The following is a 24,928-nucleotide window of genomic DNA, read 5'->3' as shown; positions in this document are numbered from 1 at the left end:
GCTGCAGCACCTCCATGCAATAATTTTTTTTTTTGTTTTTTAGTAGAAAAATTAATAATTGAAATTTTTAATCTAAAAATTTAATTAAATTTTTCAAATGTATTTTCTCACAAATTTAAAGGATTGTCAATAACTGTGGATTTTGATTTTTATCTCACGAAAATATTTAATATTTGAATTTATTTTGCAAAAAATTAATATTTTGTCAACAGATGTGGGTTTTTAAAGAAATTTAAAAAAATAATAATTTTTTTGAGAATAGGCAGGAACTTTAAAAATTTATCTGTAAAATAAAATTTATATATGAAATTTTTTCAAAATAATTTAAATTTAATTTCTGAAATTTTTATAGAGCAGTTGTGGATTTTCGAAGAAAATTTTTGAAAACATATTAGTATTTTTAAAAAAAAATAATTTTTTAATGAATAGTTGTGGATTTTTCAAAAAAAAAAAATTCCTTTTTCAAATTTTTGTCTGAAAAATTATAACTTCAGCAAAAAACAAAACGAAATGTCCCCAGTTAACAGGGCGGTCCGCAGAGGGTGAGATGGAGGGGCTGTAGCCTCCCCCCAATTAAGAAGTTTTATTACATGAAAATTCTTTTTAATATTTGAAAACCTTATGCAATTTATTTTTTAAAAATTTAATTTTTTGTGAATAGCAATGGATTTTTGAAATGTTTCACCCAAAAATTGAATATCTCAAATTTTTTGTGATGGCTGTGGATTTTTTTTTTTTTTAATTTATAAACTTTTTTTTGAGAATATTAAGAAATTTTGAAAAATCTAAATTATAGTCAAAATTTTGGGTACATTAAGTCATCCCAAAAATTTAAATAATAATATTATAATTAGCTAAAATATGTCTATGAAACATTGGGCTGAATTAATATAAGAAGTAAAAAAACCCATTGGGATTTTCCCCTTCCCTTGATGTTTGTTCAAGATTGTTTTTATTTCGACGCACCACAAATTTAACCTTAACATGAGGTCACAAATTTTTGACAAAAGTGTCTGAGAAAGTATACATATATATATGGTCTGTCAACACAAAAGCAAACTGGAACGACTTTTCTAAAAAATAATGAGTGTGGATTACATTTGTATTCTATCACAAATAATAAACGTCAATTTATTTCAACAGGTATTATTAATAACCCTTTACATGTCTTGCAAATTGAAGGTAGCCAAAATGGATCGTCAATTTAAAAAAGAACAAGGAATTAACCTATTATAAAGAAGAAAAAAACCATATCGGAGCTAATATAAGTCTCTGAAATCATATTAATATTTTAAACCATAGCCAAAATTCTTGAGTATGTTAACTCATTCTACAAATTTGAACACAGGGCATTTAACTGACTCAAATTTGACTATGAAATATGGGGCACTATGTGTATAGAGTGAGACCCCCAAACTTAGTTACGAAAACGTGAATTTTATGGAATCAAGAAAAGATAACTCAAAATCAATTTGTGGTATGTAGCGGGTGGTCCATCTAGCGATTGCATTTTGAATTACCACTTTTATGACGTCTGACAGCTGTAATAACATTTTTATTGGGTCTAATATTTTGTAAAAGGTCTCCGGTTTACGAAATAATTAAGTTTACGCTCGAAGAAAATTGGAAAATACTGAAGACTTACTTCCAAAATGGAGAGTCTTCAAACGAAACTGCAAGAAAATTACGTCGGTCGAAATAAAGCGCCTTCCAGGCAGTTTGTGGATAAATTTGTGAAGTGTGTGCGCGAAACAGGTTCCGTAATGGATAAAACAACGCGTTCCCGTGTTCGTCCAGTCGTTGCTGCTGTTGCCGAAAGCGAAAAAACGAAAACGAGCAAGCTGCCGTTACGGTCAATGGTGAGCGCAATTGGGCCATGTTGGAAGATGTTTTGTTTCCCCAAATGGAAAAGGAAGACATCGACGACATTTGGTTCCAACAAAATGGCGCTACGTGCCACACAGCCAACGTTACAGTGGATCTTTTGCGCACTGTCTTCGACAATCGCATCATAAGTCGAAACGGCAACGTCAACTGGCCAACTCGTAGCTGCAATTTGACTCCTATTGGACTATTTTTTGTGGGGAACCGTCAAGGATAAATGTTACGCCAACCATCCAGAGACGATTAACGATTTCAAACACGAAATTGGAGTCGCCACTGCAGCTATAAAAGCTCACACAATCGAAAATGTATTGAAAAATTGGGTCGACAGAATGGGCTACTGTAAGGCCAGCGACGGCGACCATATGAATAAAGTGGTGTTTTATTATTAACCGGAATGTTGAGGCTTTCAAATAAAAAAAAAGCTATTGAAAAATATCCATTCATCTTGTTTTTATAGCAATATAAAAAAAAAAAGTTTCGTGGGCCACTCTTTATAAATTGTATTTAGATATATTTGTTATTCAATACATCCTCCTTGAGAAGCAATAACAGCCTACAAGCGCAGATTAGCAGCTGTTGACGATGAAAGCAGTGTCCATAGCGAAACAAGCTGTCATGATCGTAGCTCTGAGCTAATCTAAATTTGTATGAGGAGAAGTGCGGTCGACATTTCTGTCTAAGATGCCTCAAACTACAAAGTCTAGAAGGTGAGCTCAAACTATTAAAGAGTGTGTTGTTCTGGGCACTATGGGGTTGTAATGGATTTATTGATGTTTAGGCAGACCGGATGGAGGAACCAATAGACGCTTCAGTGTTATCAGGAATGAATCTGGCGCAGAAGAGATCCCCATCGCTGACTTTTTGGTTGTTAGTCTGCACTTAAAGAGATGGGAATAAAAGCAAAATTTGTTTATTTTGGTATCATTTTAGGGTTAAATGCGTAATAAAAAGTCTATTGATTAAACCAGTAAATAACTTTGTATATGGAGTTAAAAAAATAATTAAAATTTTCAATTTTGCTTGATTTGTGTTCATTATAGTGTTGTGTCATTCCCTATTTAGGACTGCAGTCCAGTCGTTTTTGTAGGTCCTTTAAAAAGGTACAATCGATCCCTCGTGACGTCAATGAGGGTATTTTTCTTAACATTAATTATTTCCTTATTTACAGAATAAATTATAAAACAATTTAACAATGTTCTTATTATATTGTTTTATAATGAAAAAATAAATATTTTTTGCAAGAATTGTGGAATAATCTTCATAAATATTTCCTAATCTTATTTGGATTAATAAACCATCGATGTTTTCATGAAAAATTCCAAGAACTTGTCATGATGGTCCTAAGACTGGACTAGACCGCATAAATTAGGACCGACACAACACTACTTCAAGATTGTTTTTAAATTGACGCATCACAAATGGGGGGGGGGAGAGGAAGTGCCAAATTGACGTAACTCAAATATTTATTTTACAGAATTAAGCATGGAAACTCTATCTATTCTTTCATAATGAATAAAAGTGTTTTCCAATAACATATATCTGAGAAAAGCATTTAAAACGTCTGGATTTCTAGTAATATAACAATTAATAATTTCATTTTGACGATGAATTAACTCTAAGTGGAATTGACAGTGCCTCTAGAAACGTAAGTTTCTTTGTGTATGTGTGGACGGACTGCATTTATAAATGGCTAAAAATGACCTCAACCTCAAGCAAATTTATGTAGAGCTTAATCGTAAAAACATTCATAAACTAAAATCAAGAATAAGAGAAAATACCAAATATTTTTTTATACTGCATAATATAGAGCCCAATATTTCGTGGACATATTTGAGTCAGTTATAGGTTTATTAGTCAAATCTGTGGGATGCGTTAAGATACCCAAGAATTTCAGCAATGATTTGAAACCTTTATTTAAATAATGCGACTAATTTGACCCCGATATGCATCTTGAAAACATATAACTGATCAATTTATCATTTTTTTATTGTGAAAATTAATTTTGGTTGTTTTAAGTGCATTTTGTGACGCACCCAAAGAGTATGTAAGACTAGTTTTTTTATAGAAATTAGTGATAATTTGCGAAAGAGTACCTAATCCACACTTAATATTAAAAAAAAATATTACTAGTTTGCGTTTGTATTAACGTACCACAAATATACTGATATATTAACGACAATAATGTTCTGTAGCCCAATATTACATAAACATATTAGAGTCAATTATAAGGTTATTATTAAAAAGTTTTGGGATAAATTAACGTCCCAAGAGTTTAAACTATAATTTAGAAACTTTAATTAATATAAATTGCCGATAATGGCCCTTTCAACGATAACATCTATCAATTTCACATTTTTTTATTCTGGCAATCAATTTTAGATTCTTTAAGTGTCATTTGCGACAAACTAAGGTCTAATAAGAATAATTTGTTCATAGAAATTGACGATAATTCGCAAAGGAATATAAATCAATTTTGAGATAAATAATTTTGGTTTTTTTTTTTGTGTAGAGGGCTCACAAATATCTTTTTTTCAATATTATTTTTGATAAAAATTTCATTAAACCATAGCTATTAACAAATAAAATTTGTAAATTTTATTTTTTGAAAAAAAAAAGTAAGAATTTCATAAATTGGGAGGGGGTTACAAACCCTCCAGCCCCCTCCCCCCTGCAAACGCCACTGATAACTAAAGAAAATTAGATCTAGCTTGATTTTGTGGTGAGGATCCACACATATGTTATTCCTTAGGATGAAGAGTTACAAATTTACCAGATTGAAAGAAAAACAGAAAACAGAACGAATGATGTAAGATCTTCGCAACAACCCTTTCAGAAAGAAATTGTACTCGTAGGATCATCATCATATCTGACATGTTAATGTCAGAGGCATGGAGTAGTAAATTATATATATATATATATTTATCTATCATCTTTGATTAATCTGAAAGGTACATTTGTTGCTGATTATAGAGTAACACCAATAATGGTTTTACATTGTACCTTTGCCTTATACATATATGAGAACACACCCACTTTTTCTTGGTTGTTCATGAGTAATTTTGTCTAGTTGTTTGCTTAAGAAGACAAGGGAAGAGAGGTACATGCTACAAAGACTTTGACGTGATTATAATATGTCTCTAAGAAATGCCCAGAAAATTGTTATACAAAATTTGTTGCAAAGGGTTGAAAAAGCAGGGAAAATCGGCTTATCAACCAATGAATCCTCTTTTCCTCTGAATGACTTCCTGCATCCTCCTGGGCATGTTTGTAGCAGGGTCATTCCATGTCAAATCAACAAAAATACAAAAGAAATGTCACTCGACCCCCTAAAAATTTGGAGGACTTTTGGCACAGAAGCTTAAATTCATGTGTAGATTAAGTGTGTCGAATTTTAGTACAATATTCGGAGTTTCTTCTCAGATATAGATACTCGTCTCAAGTCAAAATTTTCGACGTCACTTTAATGTCTTTTTACCAGACTCTACATTTTCTTGTATATATTTTTTTTGTGCAAAAAAACTTCTCCTCTGGAAATTTGTTACCTAAACATTTTGAAGTGTGAGGACTCTAAAAACGAAGTCAAAATATGAATATTTAAATTTATTATGCTCTCAATTATGATTTATTTTTTTAAATCTGAAATGCACTAGCAAGTACTTGATTTGTTCTTCATTTGTTCAGTAAACAGGGGCATGTTTCCATGCCCCTGTAGTCCTAAGCACTAACATATTTCTTTAAGTATTTTCTCATAGTCACTTTAGACACCTTGTAACTCTTTCCAGTCAGCCTAGCTGATAGTTTTCTCGTAGATTGGTGTCTTTTCCCAAGATTCAATGAGATGACTTGCTTGGTAATTGGGTATATTGATAAGGGACCACCTGGAATTGGCTTGTCTTCTTGGCTTTCTCCTCGTTTGTGAGCTTCCCACCGTCTCTGAATGGATCTTAAACGGATCCCAAGTTTAGTTGCAACAGGTTTCTTGGTCGAACCACCAAGTAGCTTGGTTACAGCAGCCACCCTGACCTCCAAACGTGGAGACATGACTATGGAAGAAAGTAAATATGGGAGGAAATTTTGTCTTTTTTTAGCAGCAAGTTACAACAACTGACACAAATTTTTCAAATAATTTTTTGACCAAAATTTAATGTAAAAAGTACAGCAACAACAATTTCTTTCAATCATTTTGAATTAACAAGAACAGATCATTCAGCAAATGAAAAAGAGTGGGAAATGGGAGCCCTACAATCTTTAAATATAAGAGTTTACAAGGTTATATCGAAATACGTGTACGACTGATGTTTAACTTCTACCACGCTTTTTAATATTGACGTTTGTAATTTCGGGAACTATTACTAATTTGAGGGTTCAAGGATGACTGCCCTTAAGAATATTGCAGTCTGCAGAAAATTGACCACAATTAATTACCAAATATATATCTTTACACGGCGTTACGTTGCTAACACAAAAATACTTTATGTATTTTGTTGTTCAGCTGTCGATTCCTTCCTATGACTTGATACGTTATGGCCAGTGACGTAAATCCAGAGAAAATTTTGCCTCGGCAATTTTTTTGGAATTGATATTCTAAAGAATAATTTTATTTTCCTTAGCAGTTGTCATTATTATTTAATTCCGGAGTAGTGAACATCCTTTCCTAAATAGATTCAATTATATTTAAAACCTCATTGAACATTAGCGTGTGCTCATAAAAGACAAAGTGTAACCCCGAGGAGTTATTGAAGAGTTATAATTGTAAGTTTTTGTTGGACTCAGAGTTGAATTGGGGATCGACATCCGAGCACTTCTTACAAATGTCCTTGTTTACATCTTTTTCTCCTTCGTTCCTTATCACAGCTGATTGTAGCTGAACAAATGAAAGGTCATGAGCATTATTTTTTCTCTCCTCCAGAAGATTCTTCATATTGTCATGGTTAACATGTTGATTTAAAGTGGTTTTGTTTTAATATGTGCATTCTACACTGGATTTTGATCACTGTCCATGGCTAAAGCTTTAAACCAAGTAGGGAAACGCGACTGATGATGTCGAGCACACGTGTTTTATGTTTATCTACATATATATTTATAATGATATTCTAGTCTTTATAAAGTTATGTTGAGGTAATTATTTTACTTTTAATTATTCATTAATTATGTCAAATGAAGACGTCTTTGTGTAATACTTTAGTCTGTAAGCTCTGCTACATGTCCCTCAAAGTAGCAGATTATATTTTTGATAATGCAATGACTCATTTTAAATGGAACAAAAAATAATACCCCTTATAAACCATCACTTAAATTGTCATTTGAGCATCTGAATTGCTTAAAATGATGTCAAATTTAAGAGACTTGTGCTCTTCTATCCTCCAGGAATTAAATCCATATTTAGAAATTAATACTGATTCATCAACGTTCGGGTTTGGTATCTCCTTTTCGAATCTTTTTAAAGCAAAGAGAATTGTCTCTAGAGGAATTAAATTACACATAAATATGCTTAAAGGCATAACCTTTTCTCAAATTATTCGCAAATTTTCCAATACCATCTTCGAAGATTACAATTTTATAAGTAATGTGATAAAATCAGGAGAGCTGAAGGCACCATTTAAGCATCGCTATTGCAGGCAGAGTAGTTTTAATGCAGTTCAAAATATCATTTATATTATTATAACCACATTTCCTTTGTATCTCCTTAGATCGGTGAATTTTGACCTCTGTGTTTAATTCCAAATTCAATAACGACCTCTTCTGTGGGATCCTCTTGAAGGTTCCATCAATATCTGTCGTCTGGGGTACATTTGCCCCCTTTTCCGTCTAAAAAACGAGCATTCTCTTTACAGACAAGTATTGAGCTGTACCATCTACCGATTTTAGCTCATGAGACCTCTAGAGAGACCCCAACAAATTATTACATGAAAGATTTCAAGATGGTGCCAAGAATTTTGGTGCCTTGTCGGCGAAAAGAAAAAAAACTCTTTTCATCCTCCTCAAGGGTCTCCTGGTGAATTTTAGAATGGAACTACTCCAAAATATGAGAGGCTATTGAGATTAATGTTCAAGTAGGTATCATCCCACATTGGGCAGAAAATCCATACAGTAATTGTAGGGGTCAGCAGACCAGCAAAGGTCAGAGTTCTTCTCTAAAATTACGATTGATGTGGTCAAAAAGCTCATCTTCTCCCCTGACAGACAAGTTGCAGAGGTGTCAAAGTAGACCATTCGCGTAAGTCTCCCATACTCCCATCTGATCATCTCAGATAATTTATCATTAAAACAACTAAACAAACGATCATAATTATTTTATTTATTAATAGTTGAATTAAAATATATATTCTACTTTCTAATTGATACTTAAATTTAGCTATTTTCTATTTATGCACGAATATATTCTAATTGATAGTTGTTAGTTGGATGGATCAGTCACATATGTACATAGATGCCATACATCACTAGATCAATCACTACAAATGTAAGATAATTACTGGCAATTTTCCAGATGGCAATTGTCTCCTCTATTCTTATGTATGAGTTGTACAAATACGCTTCACATGCCCTCATAGTAGATAGATATTCACCATTTTGAAACACAAATCATCAACAATTCATCTATAGAACTGGTCCATTCCGAATGAGTTCAATTGATTAAAAAATCATATAAAATACTCAAAAAAAAATTGTCACAATAAAATAAAAAAAGAAATAGATAGAATTTTGTAAGTTGAAAGGGACCATATCTGTCCCAATATAAATTTCTTATATACAATAAAAGCTTTAAACTATAGCTAATAGGCTTGACTATCATAAATCATCCCATACATTTGAATAATAAGCCTATTATGTACTCAAATATGTCTATTGTGCACTTAAAATAGTCAAAATTCATCATTGCAATAAAAAAACGAAGACTTGATAGATTTTAGTTGGTTAAAAGGGGCCATATCGGAGCCAATAAAGGTATCTTGAATCAAATTAAGATTTGAAACTACAGGTAAAACTCTTGGGTATCCTAATTTACACCAGAAATTTGAATAACATCCCTAAAAATAACTCAAATATGTGTATAAAATATTGGATGTTTGTATAGATAAAGTAAAATAATAAATAGGAAGTTTCTCCTTATGTTGATTTTGTTTTCTATATTGTTTTTATGATGACACACCGCATATGTAACTCAAAGTCGACCTGGCTCACGGATATACGAGTTGATCCCTAATAGATGAGGGATGTATCTTCATCTGAATTAATAATTAAACACAATAAACCCTGTTTTATAATTATTTAAGGTTAAATTTACCATTGTATAAAGCTTTGCAAAGGACTCATTTGGAAGTGTTCTGTTCATCTTTTGATGATGCATCTTTCATCTTTAATTAAGATAAAGGGACAAAGAATGGTAAGTCTTTGTAGTTATTTTTATAAGGCATAATATGACTCTAGGTATTTACTTAGTCCCCCCAAAATGTAAGTATGAATGATAGTTAAAAGAAGAAAGGATGTGGGACAAGTATGTAATTACCTTTCAACACTCTTAAAAACTGTTCTATAAACACCCTTACACATAAATAAAATGGGTGTACGATAGGAACATCTATATGAACATACATATACTTCATTCCAAATCCTGTATCCATGACTCACTCATACTCAATTTATAGATTTTACAATAGTCTACATAAAACAACGCTATACAAATGCACTTTTTAAAGTGAGGAGATGTTACATATATGTGGTGTGTCAACATATAAGGAACATAGAATGAATAAAGTTAGACAAAATTGATCGTTCAAATATAAAAATGACAAATTCATTGATTTTGTGGTTAAAAGGAGACATTATGAGGGTAATATAAGTCTCTTCAATCAAATAAAGGTTCCATTCCGTAATGGGAAGCTGGGGGGGGTTAATGATAATGATAAAAATTTCTCATTTTTGAAGAAATTTTGGTTAAAAAATGAAATTTTGTTTTGAAAAATTAAATTTTGCGGAAATTTTGTTTGAAAAATTAAATTTTGCGGAATTTTTGTTTCGCAAAATTTAATTTTTGGAATTTTTGTTTAGAAAAATTTAATTTTTGGAATTTTTGCTTAGATAAATTTAATTTTGCAAAACAAAAATTCCAAAAATTGAATTTTATAAAACAAAAATTCCAAAAATTGAATTTTTCAAAACCAAAATTCCACAAAATTTAAATTTTACTTTTTTGACCAAAATTTCCAAAAAAATGATAAATTTTTATCATTAACTAATATATTATTTTTTTTTTTCCATAAAAATTTTAATTTTTTGATTATTCTTTTACAAATTAACTTTTTGAATTTTTTTTTTAATTTAACTTTTCCAATTTCTTCTTCAAAATATTAAATTTTTGTGAACAGCTGTGGATTTTTGAAATTTTTTCACAAAAATTCAATATTTTGTGAGCAACTGTGGACTTGGTTCCTAGGGAAATACTGGAGTTGAATCCGAATGATAAGTTTGTCTTTGATGTTGCAGGTGATTCGATTAGTTTTTCTTTCCATCGCACAACACATTAAAAAATCAATGGGATTCAAAATTCAGAGATGAAGTCCGCACAGCTGTTAAGATTGTACCAAAGTGGCTTCATATGTAGCTTGCACACACTGTAATTCATAGATAATTTATACGTTCATTTAATTTCACCCCATTGACTTTATTAAACTCATATTAATATTAAATCGTTTCTATTCATCCAATTTGCTCCTTCTTTATTTTATTTTAAAATTGAGTTACAAGATTTAATTGCATAAGAAAAATAAAAAACAAAGGATTTTGTCATGAAGAAGAGAGTCAAAGTGTACCTATGTTTTGTTTGTTTTTTGTATATGAATATATGTTGGGTTGTATATCCTTTGCATGTTAAGCGTGCAAGTATTCTCACAGTTACCAACTTGAATAACGATTTTATATTCTAAAGTTGTTATCATTAGGGGTGTGAAAATTGTCGACATAGTAAATCAAAACGAAAATTATACAGGGTGGAAACTTGAATCTTACACACATGGAAAGAAAAAAGAAAATAGTCTGCAATTCTTTAATCATACATTTAAAACAAATCTTCATTATTATTTTTTTCTGATATATAGTCAATTAGAATAAATCATTTATGACCAAAGCTAAGCAAATCAATCTTGTACCGAGTCTCAACACTAAAAATTATGTGTATGAATGAGATTATTGATTGAGGAATAAACATAATTACATTTCCAATTATGTTAGAATTCTTTGTCACTCCGTATATGATTGGTTATTTGATATTAAAGCACAATGCATCTACATAAAGATTGGATTCTAGATAATAGAGAAATGCATAACCATATGAATATGCATTATACAAACAGTGTGGGCAACCAAATTGTAAACAATTATCTCAATTAACTTTGACACTCCGATTCTCATAAACCACAAAAGTTAGATTAATAATTACTTTTGTATCAGACTAACTGTAGATTCAAAATGTATTGTTCAAAATGCACCCCCATTCCAGCAAACATTGCCTCTACACGGCCCGTGAACTCCATGGACGGCGTGATCATGAAATATCAAATTGGGCCACTCCCTCTAAACTCCATCTTTAAGATCGCCACATTTTTATGAGATGTCGCCCTAGCCTTCATTTAAACTTCGTTCCACATAGAATAATGGAGAGGTGAAAGTTCAGGTGATAAAGGAGGCCACATTTCCCATTTTCAGAATCACATAAGGAAAAAAAATTGCACCATTTTCCATTCACTTATCTCTAGCTATGATGGTCAAGAGCTGGCCATCCAAAGATTTTTTAAAGCCAATTGGATTGTCTTTGGGTAGACTTGGAGCTACTTAGGAAGGGTTTGTAAATGTCTTGGTCTTGATTTTTGGGTTTCCAAAGAAGTTTATTATGTAGGTCGCTGTTGAACCTGGAGTAAGATCGATGATCGAAATTCGAAATACCAGTAATTACAAACTTATATTTCCTTTCTATATACGTAGCAGGATATGTCTGAATTTCGTTTATCTTACAAATGGTTGTAGCTGATCTAATAAAATATCATGACAGCTATACTGCGCTCCTCCTGAACATTTTCAGCAAGTCGTCAGGATTACCACGTTAATTTTCAGTTTATTTTATTTTTAAATACCCGAAGCAAAGGCGTCTGCTGACGCGCCCTTGCTCTTTGGTTTGCTTCTTTCCTTTGTAAATATCTTGCAGACGGGTTAGATTTCTTTTTTTTTATTTTTCTCTGATGCATAATTTGGCCAAAATAATTTATTTTACACAAAACTTCTTTGATGGTGTGGCGGGGGGAGGTACTGGGCCTCTAGCCCTCTCCCCCTTTGGACGCTCTATGGAGGGCATGCTTTATGCTGACTGTAAATTACCATTAACTCTCAAATCATTCATTTGTATTTACTTATTTGATTCATTAATTATTAACAATGACTTTGAGGGAATCATTTATTTCTCAACATGTCAAAGAACAAATTAAAAACAAAAAGAAAGTTTTTTTTTGTGTATTTCTCATTGAATAATTAATAGTATAGTAAATTAATTTTACAAAATTATTTGTGGCTAACTCAGGGGATAACCAGCTAGGTAGTCCAATGAAATCTGAACAATTATTAATTAAATAATTGAATAAAAATTTAGTCGAGTGATTGAAATTAATTCATATTCCGATCTATTAAAACATAAACAATAAGTAACAAATCAGAACAAATCTGAGCTCCTTAGTTTACATACCAGTAGGCCCTTTTCTACGGGATGCATAGACATGCATTCACCTCAAAAAATGTATAGATAATAAAAAAGATTTTTTTAAAGTAAATATGATAAAAATAATAAAATACTTGCTGAAGAAACAAATTCTAATAAAACCAGTGACAATTTCCATTAAATACCGTTGGGATATGAGAATCTACAACACTCTGACTGTTCACCAAACTAACAAAATGGTGTTTTGTTTATATCTTGCTTGGCAAAAGTCCGCTCATTGGGGATCTATTTCATTCGTTTATATGATTAACAAACAAATTACAATCGATTGTCAATTATTATTATTAAAACTGTATTTTACTAGCATAAATTTGCTTTAAACTGTTGTATAAAGCAATATTACAATTGAGGTGGTCACAATGTATATCAGAGATGCTGTGATTGGATTTCGGCCGGCATTGTGTGTCATGCTGGCGTCATTTGCAAAATGCAGGCACCCATAGTATATCTATGGTGCGCACAGTGATGACGTTGAACTTCTTCGACAACAACAATTAAATATACGTTAGCAATGGATATCCGAAAATAGCTAAAGCAAGAACGCAGCAGAAGGCATTAACCAGAGCAGGGAGGAGAATGTAGACAAAATGGGTCACACGGCATCTTTGAGTCAAATAGAAGTAGCACCGATGCTTTCACAATGACTGGCTAACAACAACTGGCGCCATGTTCTTGTACGGGAAAAGGGGATGAGAAGGCACGATTCCAGCAAAGAGCACAAGAAGTCAATGGGATATTGGAAGGAGAGGCATAAAGGAGTGTGACTGATACAATGATCTACGCACTTGTAAATACAGTGGAGAGGAATCACACTTATGTAGGAGCTATTGTTGACATTATTCAATTTATAGCTTTAAACCAGCTGTTTTTTCGTGGCTCAGATGATGATTTGGATACAAGAGGTGAGATGGGTAGTTGCATTTTTCTTGAATGGATGGAATAAATCCTAAAAAGGACAAGGACCTCACGAGATTTGACCATGGATTTGAAATCAAGAGTACAATCATCACAGAGGAAATAGTGAAAGATATAGGATATAGGCTTGTCACAAATGATGGTCAATGATGGCAGCATAGGTCACACAGGATGCAAAAATATATCAATAGCACTTTGCTACGTAGACACGAGCAATACTATAAGGGAACAACTTGTATCAATGGTCACTACCAAACAATTTGATGCCAAGTCTCTGACTTGGCTGGTTTTGGCACAGTTGGGCTAAATACAGCAAAATTGCTCCGTGAGTGTTACGATGGGCAAGTGGCATGTCTAGAGTACACAGAGGGATGCAGAATATCTTGCCAAAAGAATTGCAGAGAGAGATGTCATACGTACACTGCTTTAATCATCAGTTGCATTTGCTTGTGGTCACACCATGCCTTCTGATTTTGCACTGGAAAACTTTTTCAGTGTTTGCACCTCACTCTACAAGTACTTCAAGAAGCCTACAGTGGCTGCAGTATACACAGCATCGAAGTTAAATAGGTTGCTTGAGCAACGATGGACAGGCCACCTCGTCACAGTGACAGTGATCCTGAAATCAATTGTCCACTTGCATTGTAGGATCGAAAGCACACAAACCAGTGCAGCAGATGTGTGAATAGAGGCCACAGGACTTTTGAAGGCTATTACCCAGCCCATCTTCCTGTTCTTTGCTGGCATGACGCATTTAATATTTAGTTTGCTTGATCTTCCCAACACTGCACACCAATCCAAATCCACAGACCTCTACACTGGTGTCAGACTGGTCAAAAGTGCCTTGCGTGTGTTGAGAAGTGATGCTCAGTTTGAAACATTTTGGGAGAAATTATGTCAAGACAGAAAGACCACAGAAACTCCTGCAGCAGCACCCCTACAAAAATGACCAAGAACTTTCAGCTACTTGAGTGACTATGTGGTGGACACCACAGTTGGTTACTGTCAAAAGGAAGCGGAAGAGAGAATTGGGTGTAAAAGACTATATTTCAGTACTTGTGATGCTGTAGTGGGAAAGATTAAAGCAAGATTCAGCCTAAGAAACAGCCAACTGGTGCCGGTCCTATGCACTTTACACCCAGGTAAACCAGATGGTTCTATTTCTTTTCTGTTTGGCATTCGTTTGAATCAATGAATCGGCTGGAAATGTAATGGCAACTATCTTTGGGGTTTGCAAGGAATGATCCTCCTCGACTATCGGGAAAAGGATAAAACTATTACAAATGTATAAAATTCATCGTTATTAGACCGTTTGAAAACCAAGCTGCAAGTCAAATCCCCAGGATCGGCCACAAAAAAATCAATTTCCATCACAACAATGTACCATCTTACACCTCAGCGGTTGTGGTAGCAGAATTAATCGAAATAGAGTTCCAACTCGAGATTCCCACAGCCCTAGCAATCTCACGCACCTTCACTCTTCTGTCATCCATCAACAGGTCATGGATTTTATCAATGATTTCTGTAGTAGTAACCTCAATAGGGGTTCCACAACGTTTAGAACTACTTGTAAACTCTGAAAATTTTGAAACCACTCATAAACTGTTCTAATCGAAGGTGCAGACTCCCTATAATGTTTATCATGCTTTTGTTTAGTCTCCTGATGCGTTTTGCCTTTCATAAATTAATGTTTTTTTTGAAAATCACTCCACTTCCTCAATTCAAACGACTGCTAAACAGAAAGAAATTGACCGATGTGTGTTCTTCCAAGAGATGCTACTAACTAAAGATAACCTCAATACGCGCCAATACTGCCATTTCTCGGAGTTTGAATGGAATTTTCAAACAACTCTACTCATAATTATATTTCTTTTGATAAAGCAAATTGTGTTTCTCACTTACAAATACTGTCAGAACAGACAAAAGGTTGAACGTTATACCTCAGCCTTAGTTGGTTGATTTTAAATCATCCTTAATGCCTACTTTTTTTGAAAGAAAAAAGGTAGAAAAAAACCACTTTTGATATTACATTTAATAAATAAGGTATATAAGAATGTTGTGGAAAATAATATAATGGCAAAGTAATATGAAAGAATTTGTCACGATTTATAATAAAGACGCTTGGAATTCCATTATTTTTATTTACTCTATATATAATATACTTAGAGTTCCTTCCTCATGATAATTATTTTTTGATTAAAGAATTTCCTTATATTGTCGCAACAGTAACAATTAGATACATTTTGAACTACTACTTCCATTGAAGTCGTTATTGCTATTTATTACGTAATTTAACACTTATCAAAGGTTGAGTGAACATTTGATGAAAAGTTCCGATATATTTTAAAATATATGCTGCATCTACATTAAAACAACATCAAACAAAAGCTATGGGTGAACCAATGCCTTAGTATCAGAATCGGCCATTTTTGAAATATCAGAATTGGTCATATACCCAGGTATTATTACTTATATGGATAATCTGACTTATGTAAGGTAGTTTTGGAAACAAAACTAGAGTTACAAATCAATAAAATAATTAGATTTGTCGACGTCCTTCAGACAAATTTAAAAAATGAAATAAAAAGGGAAGTAAATCGAGATATTATACAAATTTGCAGATTTTTACAGGAAATTTACTTGAAAGTGACGATTTAGAAATAACTACATTTTCAGTGTATATTTATACATTTAAATTGTGTCATGAGTCGTTCAAAAAGACCATAACGGTATGAGTTGGTTTGAGCGGTTAACTCTGAAAACACGGAGTAACTTTGTCACTAAATATTTCACTTTTATAGTTTATAACAGAGCTAAAGTCGTCCCCATATTTTCTGAGTCAAGTTCGAGCCATCAGTTTCCGTTCCGGTCCTTTAAAAAATGACAAAAGTACGGACTAAAGCACAGGTTTATCCATATTTCAATTCCTTGGGGAAGCATATTAAACTCAGTTAGGAGCTGTAGACAGTTGAACACTATTTGATCTCATGCGATCCGAAACATTAAAGTAATGGAGAATAACCTACTGTCAGTATCAAAAGTATTCTTTTATATCAGTGAGGCAGTTGAAAATAGGTCAAAGGCTGAAGGGCGAGGAGGCTGACTTTAAATATCTAACAAAGGAGGAGCTGAACAGAAAAACCTTGTCCCATGAAGGGACGAAAATTTGTAACGATTGAGGTGATAAGGAGTGCATCGCTGGAAGAGCTCAAGCCTATGCCGAAAAGTGCTTCCAGGACAGAAAAAAACGTTAACACACAAATATTGTACCTGAGGGGGATTACTTTAAAAGGGGGCAACATATACAGGGAGCGGGGATCAGATTGTCGCCTACTTTAAACCTTGATAACTTGAAGACGACATTATCAAATAAAAAACCCGTTACCAAATAGGAAAGCTAGGCTCGTCAGCTGACGATAAGTAGTTCAGTTAGCATCATGCCGTCATCATATGAGAAGATAAAGAGCTATAAGTGGAACGAGGAGCTTTTGAGGTCCGCCGTAGTCATGGCATTGGTTAATAATGGAGGTGAAATCTCCAATTCAAATATTGCTTCAACCTTAGAAGTGAATTTACAGACTTTTCAGCGTATCTGTAAGAAGCTAGAGGACACCTGGGATGTTGATGCCACCATAAAGAGGGCACCCAAGGAGGAGGGCGCCGACAGGAAGGTCAAGGACACCAACTTGGTGAAGAAGATGGTTAAAGATGACCCTACCAGTTCCATGAAGGCCATGGCGAGAGATCTGGGCTACCTAGGTGTGGACAGGCCTCAGCACCCGGCCATGTGTCCAAAATCTCCATGCAGTGGTTAACCGAGAACTGTTATGACGTCGTAACCAAGGATTTGTGGCCTCCTAACTCTCCCGACCTTAATCCTTTGGACTATTTTGTCTGGGGCAATGTCTCGACATCCCCATAGCACCAAGGCCAGCCTGACGGACTCCATCAAGGAGGTATTCGGCAACAGACAATGAGATGATCAGAAGAGCCTGCGGCCGGTTCAGAGGCCGTAATGAGGCTGTTATTGATGCCAACGGTGATTATATCGAATGAATGGCTACTCTAAACCTATATACTCGTCATAGTTTTGATTTTCAAGAAGAAAGTTTAAAAATGTATATGTTGTGTTGTTTTTTGTAGAAAAATATTTTGGCGACAATTTGATCCTCGCTCCCTGTATATCAATGAATAAAATATTTTTTCAAATATTGTCATCTTACTTTTTGAACACAGCTCATTTATGCACCTTATGTACAAACTAAACAAGATGAATTAAGTGACACACAGGAAGACAAAGAAGACTTAAATTAAATTAAATCATTATGATTAATTTTTTTGGTAAAAATTATTCAAAAATCAATAGCTGTTCACAAAATGATTTTTTTTTTATTGTGAACAACTGTCGATTCTTGTAATATTTTTTCGAAAAATTTAATTTCAATTATAAATTTTTTGAAAAACATTTAAAATATTAAATTTTTTATCCTGCAGACCATATTTTTTTATCCTTTTTCTCTTTTTAATATAGTGGATATGCCCACGATTTACAACTCTAATAAATTAAACATGGCACAGGTGCTATTCTTCAAAGTTTTATTTAAAATAGAAAAAATTTAGTCATATAGTACATACATAATTAAAGGAATATATATCAAAAGATATATTAAAAAAATCCCCCATATGACGTAGTCAACAATTTTTATTAAAATTTAATTTTTATCCGGGGAATTTTCCTATATCAGAAAACTGAGTAATTCAAAAATGCTTTGATTTGATTTGAAGTCCCTTACTGATATAGTATCCATGACCCAATCTACAGTGCATGAAACATTGAAATTTAAAGAACCAAAGTTTTTCCACATCCATATCCCATAGAAATCACTCCCACTAATGTACATAGTCCGTTTACTTTCATTGTTCAGGGACCCCGGAATCACCAGTGTATGTATCCTTTACGGGAGTATACAAGCACAAGACTGAACTTTTTGGGGTTATAAGACAGTAGGGTTTTAATAGAAGGTTTTCTATCAACACTATGGACATTGAGGTCGACTCTTATAAGATGAGAATAACATACTTGAACTGTAGAATTCATATAACCCCTTGCACTACCTATTAAAGATGGTTTATATATCAATTATACTTATAAAAGAAAATGTAATTAATATTTACCTATAAGATTAATCTCTACCTCTGGAACTGTAATATTAAACAATGCCAAACAAATAGCTTGAACGGTTGATTTAAAGTGAAATTCCTAGTTCTTGTTTATGATTTTCAAAATAATTAATGACAAAGTTATACCGTTTTATTTCTGTAAGGTTTTTTATGTTTAAAAAACTTTTCACCCTAATATTTTATTCATGAGTTTACACCCTGGTGTCCACCCGCGTAAACCTGCAAAAGGACATTCAATACATGATATATTTAAAGCAAATACAATAGACAGAAAAGATCAGTTCCTTTTCTTAAATTAATTCGTTTTCCTTTGTAGGAATAGGAAAAATTCACAAATATATTTCAATACTTCAAATAATAGACTATGGAACCTGAGGGGTATTGGGAGTTAGAAGGAATATTCCCCCCAAATTCAACAACAAAAAAATTTCTAGAACAAAATATAAACTTATATACTTACAAAAGATTCATCTATATGAGTCGGATGAATCCAAATCAAGAACACAGTGCGCAGCAGTTTAAACAAATAAGCTACTGATGATCGATCCTCCACAACGGGAAACAACTATATTAACCTTAAATCTCATTTCTATTAATATTTGCAAAAGTGGTTCCCTTCTTTTTACCAACACTCCATTGACAATCCTATTCGAAGTTGGAGTACATCCCTCAAGCTGCTTTAAAAGGGACGAACCACAAGATTAATTTAATACTATCAATACGTAAATAGGATTAATTCTAATACATGTACATTAAGGGTATCAGGGGAGCCCAAAATTGAGCTATCACGCATTCTGACCCCTCAAAAGTTGTGTATAGTAAATAGAAATCCGTTTTACTAATTTAAAAAAATAACGGAGAAAAAATGTATCCCCCCCCTAGCTTTTTGTCCGGAAAGGTTTCTGTATGAAGTAAAAAAAAAAAATGAAATAAACTTTTTTTTTTCTTATTTATAAAAAAGCTTTATGTACTTTAAAAACTGATATTCCACGATATTAAAAAATATAATTAAACATTAGAGTTTAGAATTTATTCACCAGATTAAGGCCTACAAACTATAAAATATTCATATATCTAAATTAAAAACATTACCATCTAAAATCAGTAAAATATAAACATAAAATATTAATAGCAAGTTTGCTTTTACACCAACAACTAGCTCGTTTTTTTTTGTTTTTGTTTTTTTGCTCTAACTAAAAAGTTTGAGTATCTTCTGCAAAGTTCGAAAATGTTTGGATGCATTTGATGAATTATATCTAATGATACCAGGGGCCCAGTCCCAAGTACCCTCGATCGCCCGAGGTATCTTCAACTCGAACGCTCAATACCTTGTTTTTACCACAATCTGTACGTGGAGTGCTGAAAAACAAAATTCCTGTGGCTATCTGAAATTGAAATGTGAATTATCTTCCATCAGCATTTTTTTTTTTTAATGTTCTTAAATTGGTTAGATGGAGTTGCACTGATTAAGTATAAGTAAACATTATAGTATTGCAATTACTCCATCTAACCTTGTAACCTTTTGGTGAAATCCATATACATAAAGTATATTTCTTTATCTAGGAATCACCTGGGCGCGAACGTACACACATTGAATTCAAGAGAATAACTCCAGAGTATTTTATTCATTGATAAATATAAATAATGTTAGATATTATGTATTTTCACTATTATGATTTATTATACAAAATAAGCCGAATTAAAGCTAAAAGTAAGGGATAATTATTGAGTACACAAACATGAAATAAACTCTAAAAAGCATCATTCACTAATAAATTATGTAATCAATTATTCCATGAGCACATCAACACTACTCTTATTATGATTAATGTGTCAAAAACAACACATATTTCTGCCTACAAACCTAATGGAAAAATGGATTTAATCATCTACAGCAGGGTTTCTCAATGTAGTTGCTGGAGGTTTCCATAGGAGTCGACGGTGAAATTTTTTTCGTCTGGGATAAATTTTAGAAGATAGGTTTGACCAATCTTCAATTGTCTCAAGATCTTGGCGGAGTACTCCAGGCCCTCAGCTATGACGGCGGCCGAGAGGAGGTGAGTTTGGTTTTGGATATAGGAAGTGAAACTCAAGTCTTTGACAGCCCTATGCACAGTTCTTGTACTCACAGAGCGATCCTTTGGTCAGCTTCGACATTGGCTTGGTTGGAGTCGTCTCAGTTGAGATTCATCAGGTTAGTCAGAAACATAGGGGTCCTCTTCCTGTCGCTTTGGGCCTTATATAATGAAGGTAAAACATGTAAAACCTCATTTAAGGCCACATTCATTTTTTTTAAACTGTACATAAAGTACTTCCCGTTTTTTTTAAATGATTAGGATAAGATTTCATTTATGTTATAAAGTGATCAATGTATATCATACTCTTTTTTGTCTTTATATTGTATTGGTAAATGAATCAGGGAGCAATATATACAGTGCACCCAGTGGCGTATTTTCATACATTATTTTGTACTCGCTAGATGGTTCTTAAGTTGAATCAATCTGATTTTTTAATCAAATTAATTTACAAAAGAAAAGATATTTCACTGCATTTTGTCAAATTGTATCAGCGCATTGATTACTCAAATTGTATATCATGGTCAATTAATGAAAATTCAGTAATTCTTAGTGGTTTTTTCTAGTTACCAATCCAAAAAAGTTTGTATTTTCCAAAACTGTTACGATTATTATTTTTTATTATTTAAATTATGATCTTCTTTTTTGGAAATTATATCGCAAAAAGCAATTAAAAAAGCAGTTGGCGGTCAAAAACACCTAGTTCCTTTGTACCTGAGGACAAGTGTAGTATTCCTCTTGTGAGTTATAAAGTTTGAAAGGCCAACTCCTCATTCATTCCAAAGCCTGAGTTCTCCAGCGGGGGTAATATTGAGAAGTGAATAGTATTCATTCCTTGTATCCAGTCATGGGTTGTTGTTCAGGGGTCATTCATTGCCTAGGATCTTTCTAACTTGTAAATAGGTTTTTTTACATCCATTGAAAAAAAAATCCGCTACGAAAATAGCGTATTTGTAACTGGTAACAGGTAAAAAGGCCCTATAAATATGTTTTCCTTGAAAGTCGTTCCTCTGGTTTATTTTAACATTGAATTAATTAATCGCTCAAAAAATTACTTGTTCTCCCTTGAAAAATAAAAGAAAAATGATAACCATGGTGACCATAATAATGGTCACCATGGTTATGGTCATTCAGTGGTGCTGAAATCACAGTGTAAAAATATAAGATTTTAAAGTAACAAATTCAAATTTAGTCCCTTTCAAAACTAAGCTCTTTAACTTTTCCAAAAAAAACATATTATCCAAATTGCAACAAAATATTAGGTTTCTTTTATTTACATATGAGAAATACTAAGGATTTACCTTATTTTTTAGTATCAAAGAATTTTTTCTCCATGGACTTACGAAAAATATAAGCCTCATACATTATCCCATTTCCTTCAAATTTCAAGTAAGGAAAACTTAGTTTTATTAAGACAAATGACTTTTTAATTAAGAACTTTACAAGAAAAAGTTTACAGATAAAAAGTTAGCATGTTTTAAAAACTTTCCAAATAAGCTACATTTTCTTTTGTTGTAATTAGGATTATTAAAAGTTTATGTTCGCCATACAAGTAGTTCTTTATATACTTATATAAGATGAAAAATAATAACGAGGGCCTTGCAGTCGAGTTATCAGGCATATGTTTAAGGTTGTGAGTCTCAGCAACTATTTGGTTCCGATTTTGCCACAAAGAGAGACTATTGCTGAATCAGCTAGAGCAGAGAACAGTGCCAAAGCCTCCTCAAGACCACCATCTACCATGTTCTAAACCCCCCGAACGAAGTACGGTGTCAAATAGTGGCCCAAAAGCTCTCAAGCGACAGGAAGAGGACCCCTTTGTTTCTTACCAGCCTGATGAATCTCAATTGAGACGACTCCAACCAAGCCAATGTCGTAGCTGACCAAAGGACTGCTCTGTGAGTACCAGAACGGTGAATAGGACTGTCAAATACTTGGGTTTCACTTCCTATGTCCAGAGCCAGGCTCACCTCCTCTGGCCCGATGTTATAGCTAAGGGCCTGGAATGCTCCACCAAGATCTTGAGACAATTGAAGATTAGCCAAACCTATCGTCTGAAATTATTCTGAAACGAAAAAGTTTTCACCGTCGACACCACAGAAACAGGAACAACAACAGGTGGATCGCCGTTACATAGCTGAAGTCGTCCCTATCTAGAAGATTAAACACCTTGTATCCATGATGTTCCTGGCCTTTGTTTTGACTCCATCTTCCGGCCTAAGCAAATGCCCAACGATTACAAGACCAAAGGAACAAGTACGCTTCACCTAAAAGTTATCTTTTTAGCCTGAGTTACTCTCTGCTGAGTCATCGACAAATGCCACATGAGTGAAATAGCTCACAATGGGGTAACCTACTCTCCTTTCAGGAAATTTATTCAAAAGATAAACACAGAAAGAATGGTAAAAGCAACAACATGTAAGAAATATAACTACACACATAAGGACAAAATAGTCCGTTATATTCACCTAAAAAATTAGGTGAATATTGATCAACTATTAAGTAATTTGACTTAAGTTTATTGAGGCATTGAAAAGTAATAATTAGAGTCAATGGTCGACTAGGTTATTACACGACGTAAATTAGAATGTATGTTATGAGTACCAAGTGGTTTGGAAAATGAAGGAAGGAAGAACATCATCAGAGGGATCGATTTGTAAAGAAGACAAAGAAACTAATATTAAAGGGCAAAGAGATTACCGTAGACAAGCCAACAATTAAAATTTATCAATGCTGTACTGGAACAGACATATCGTTCTATGTGGCTCTCAAGGACTCTATGGTGCAAGGACACTAGGTATGTTAGAGCAGGTATCTAAACCTATTTTTAGTGATGTACAACTTGTAAAATATTTATTTAAACCCCTTACCATCAGATAGAAATTTTTAGCGTCAACGACAGGGGCTTCTGCAGGATTATTATTTGGAGGGAGGGGTTGGTTCTTGGAATTTTTTTGAAAATAAATTGGAAAAATTTAAACTTTTGGGAAACAAAAATCAAAATTTCATACACCAAAAATAAAAAAATTGGTAAAAAATTTCAAAAAACCTTAGTTATTCAAAAAAAATTTTTTTAAATTATTTTTTTAAATTCATAGTTATTCAAAAGAAATTAATTTTTTTGTAAAAAGTGCTCAAAAATATTAAGTTATTCACAAAAAAATGTCAAACATTAATATTAATTCTCAAAAATAAATTTTTGGAAAAACACTTCAACAATCCATTCTGTGTACAAAAATTTAAAATTTTAAAGAAAAGTTTCAAATATTAAATCTTGTAGAAAAAAATTTCAAAAATTCATAGCTTTTCTCAAAATAAATCAAAAATTTGTAGTGATTCTCAAAAAAATAAGTTTTTTTGAAAAAAAATTCAAGATCCACACTCATACAAAAAATTAAATGTTTTGGAGAAAAGTTTCAAATATTAAGTTTTTCAGAAAAAAATTCAAAAATTCATTTTGTTCTCAAAAAACTAATTTTTTTGGAAAAAAAATTAAAAAATATTTAGTTACTTTTTAGTAAAATTAGTAAATCTAGTTATTTTAGTTACGTTCAAAAATTCATAGTGATTCTCAAAAAACGAAGTATTTTTGGAAAAAAAAATCAAAATCCCCAGCTGTTTACGAAAAATTAAACGTTTTGGAGAAAAGTTTCAAATATTAAATTTTGTAGAAAAAAAAATTCAAAAATTCTTAGCTTTTCTCAAAATATTAATATTTTTTGGTTAAAAATCCTTTTCAGTCCACCCCTGCGGACACTTCTGATTTATGTAACACTTGTGATATATTTTTTCAAATCTCAAGTACCCTTTGGAGTGCCTCCAAGTACCCCAAGAGGTACGTGCACCCCCATTTGAGAGCCACTGTTTTAATTCCGATTTCAGCCAATTATGCTCTGTTTTGTTTGAACACTTGTTGCCAACAAGTATATAGCCTCATAATGCCTTACTCCACGAAGACCTTGTTATTATTGGCAAAAAAATCGGAGAACCAATTTTCACAGGACCCTTTCTATGCCAAATTTGTACCCTAAGCGCGATGCCCATAGACAGAAACAGGTAGTAGTCACTTGGTGTCAGGCTCAGACTGTGGGTTGGATGAATAGAA

The sequence above is a fragment of the Lepeophtheirus salmonis genome, chromosome 11 (assembly GCF_016086655.4).
Source record: "Lepeophtheirus salmonis chromosome 11, UVic_Lsal_1.4, whole genome shotgun sequence".
In the NCBI taxonomy this organism is placed as follows: Eukaryota; Metazoa; Arthropoda; class Copepoda; order Siphonostomatoida; family Caligidae; genus Lepeophtheirus; species Lepeophtheirus salmonis.
This window is presented reverse-complemented; position numbering follows the sequence as displayed.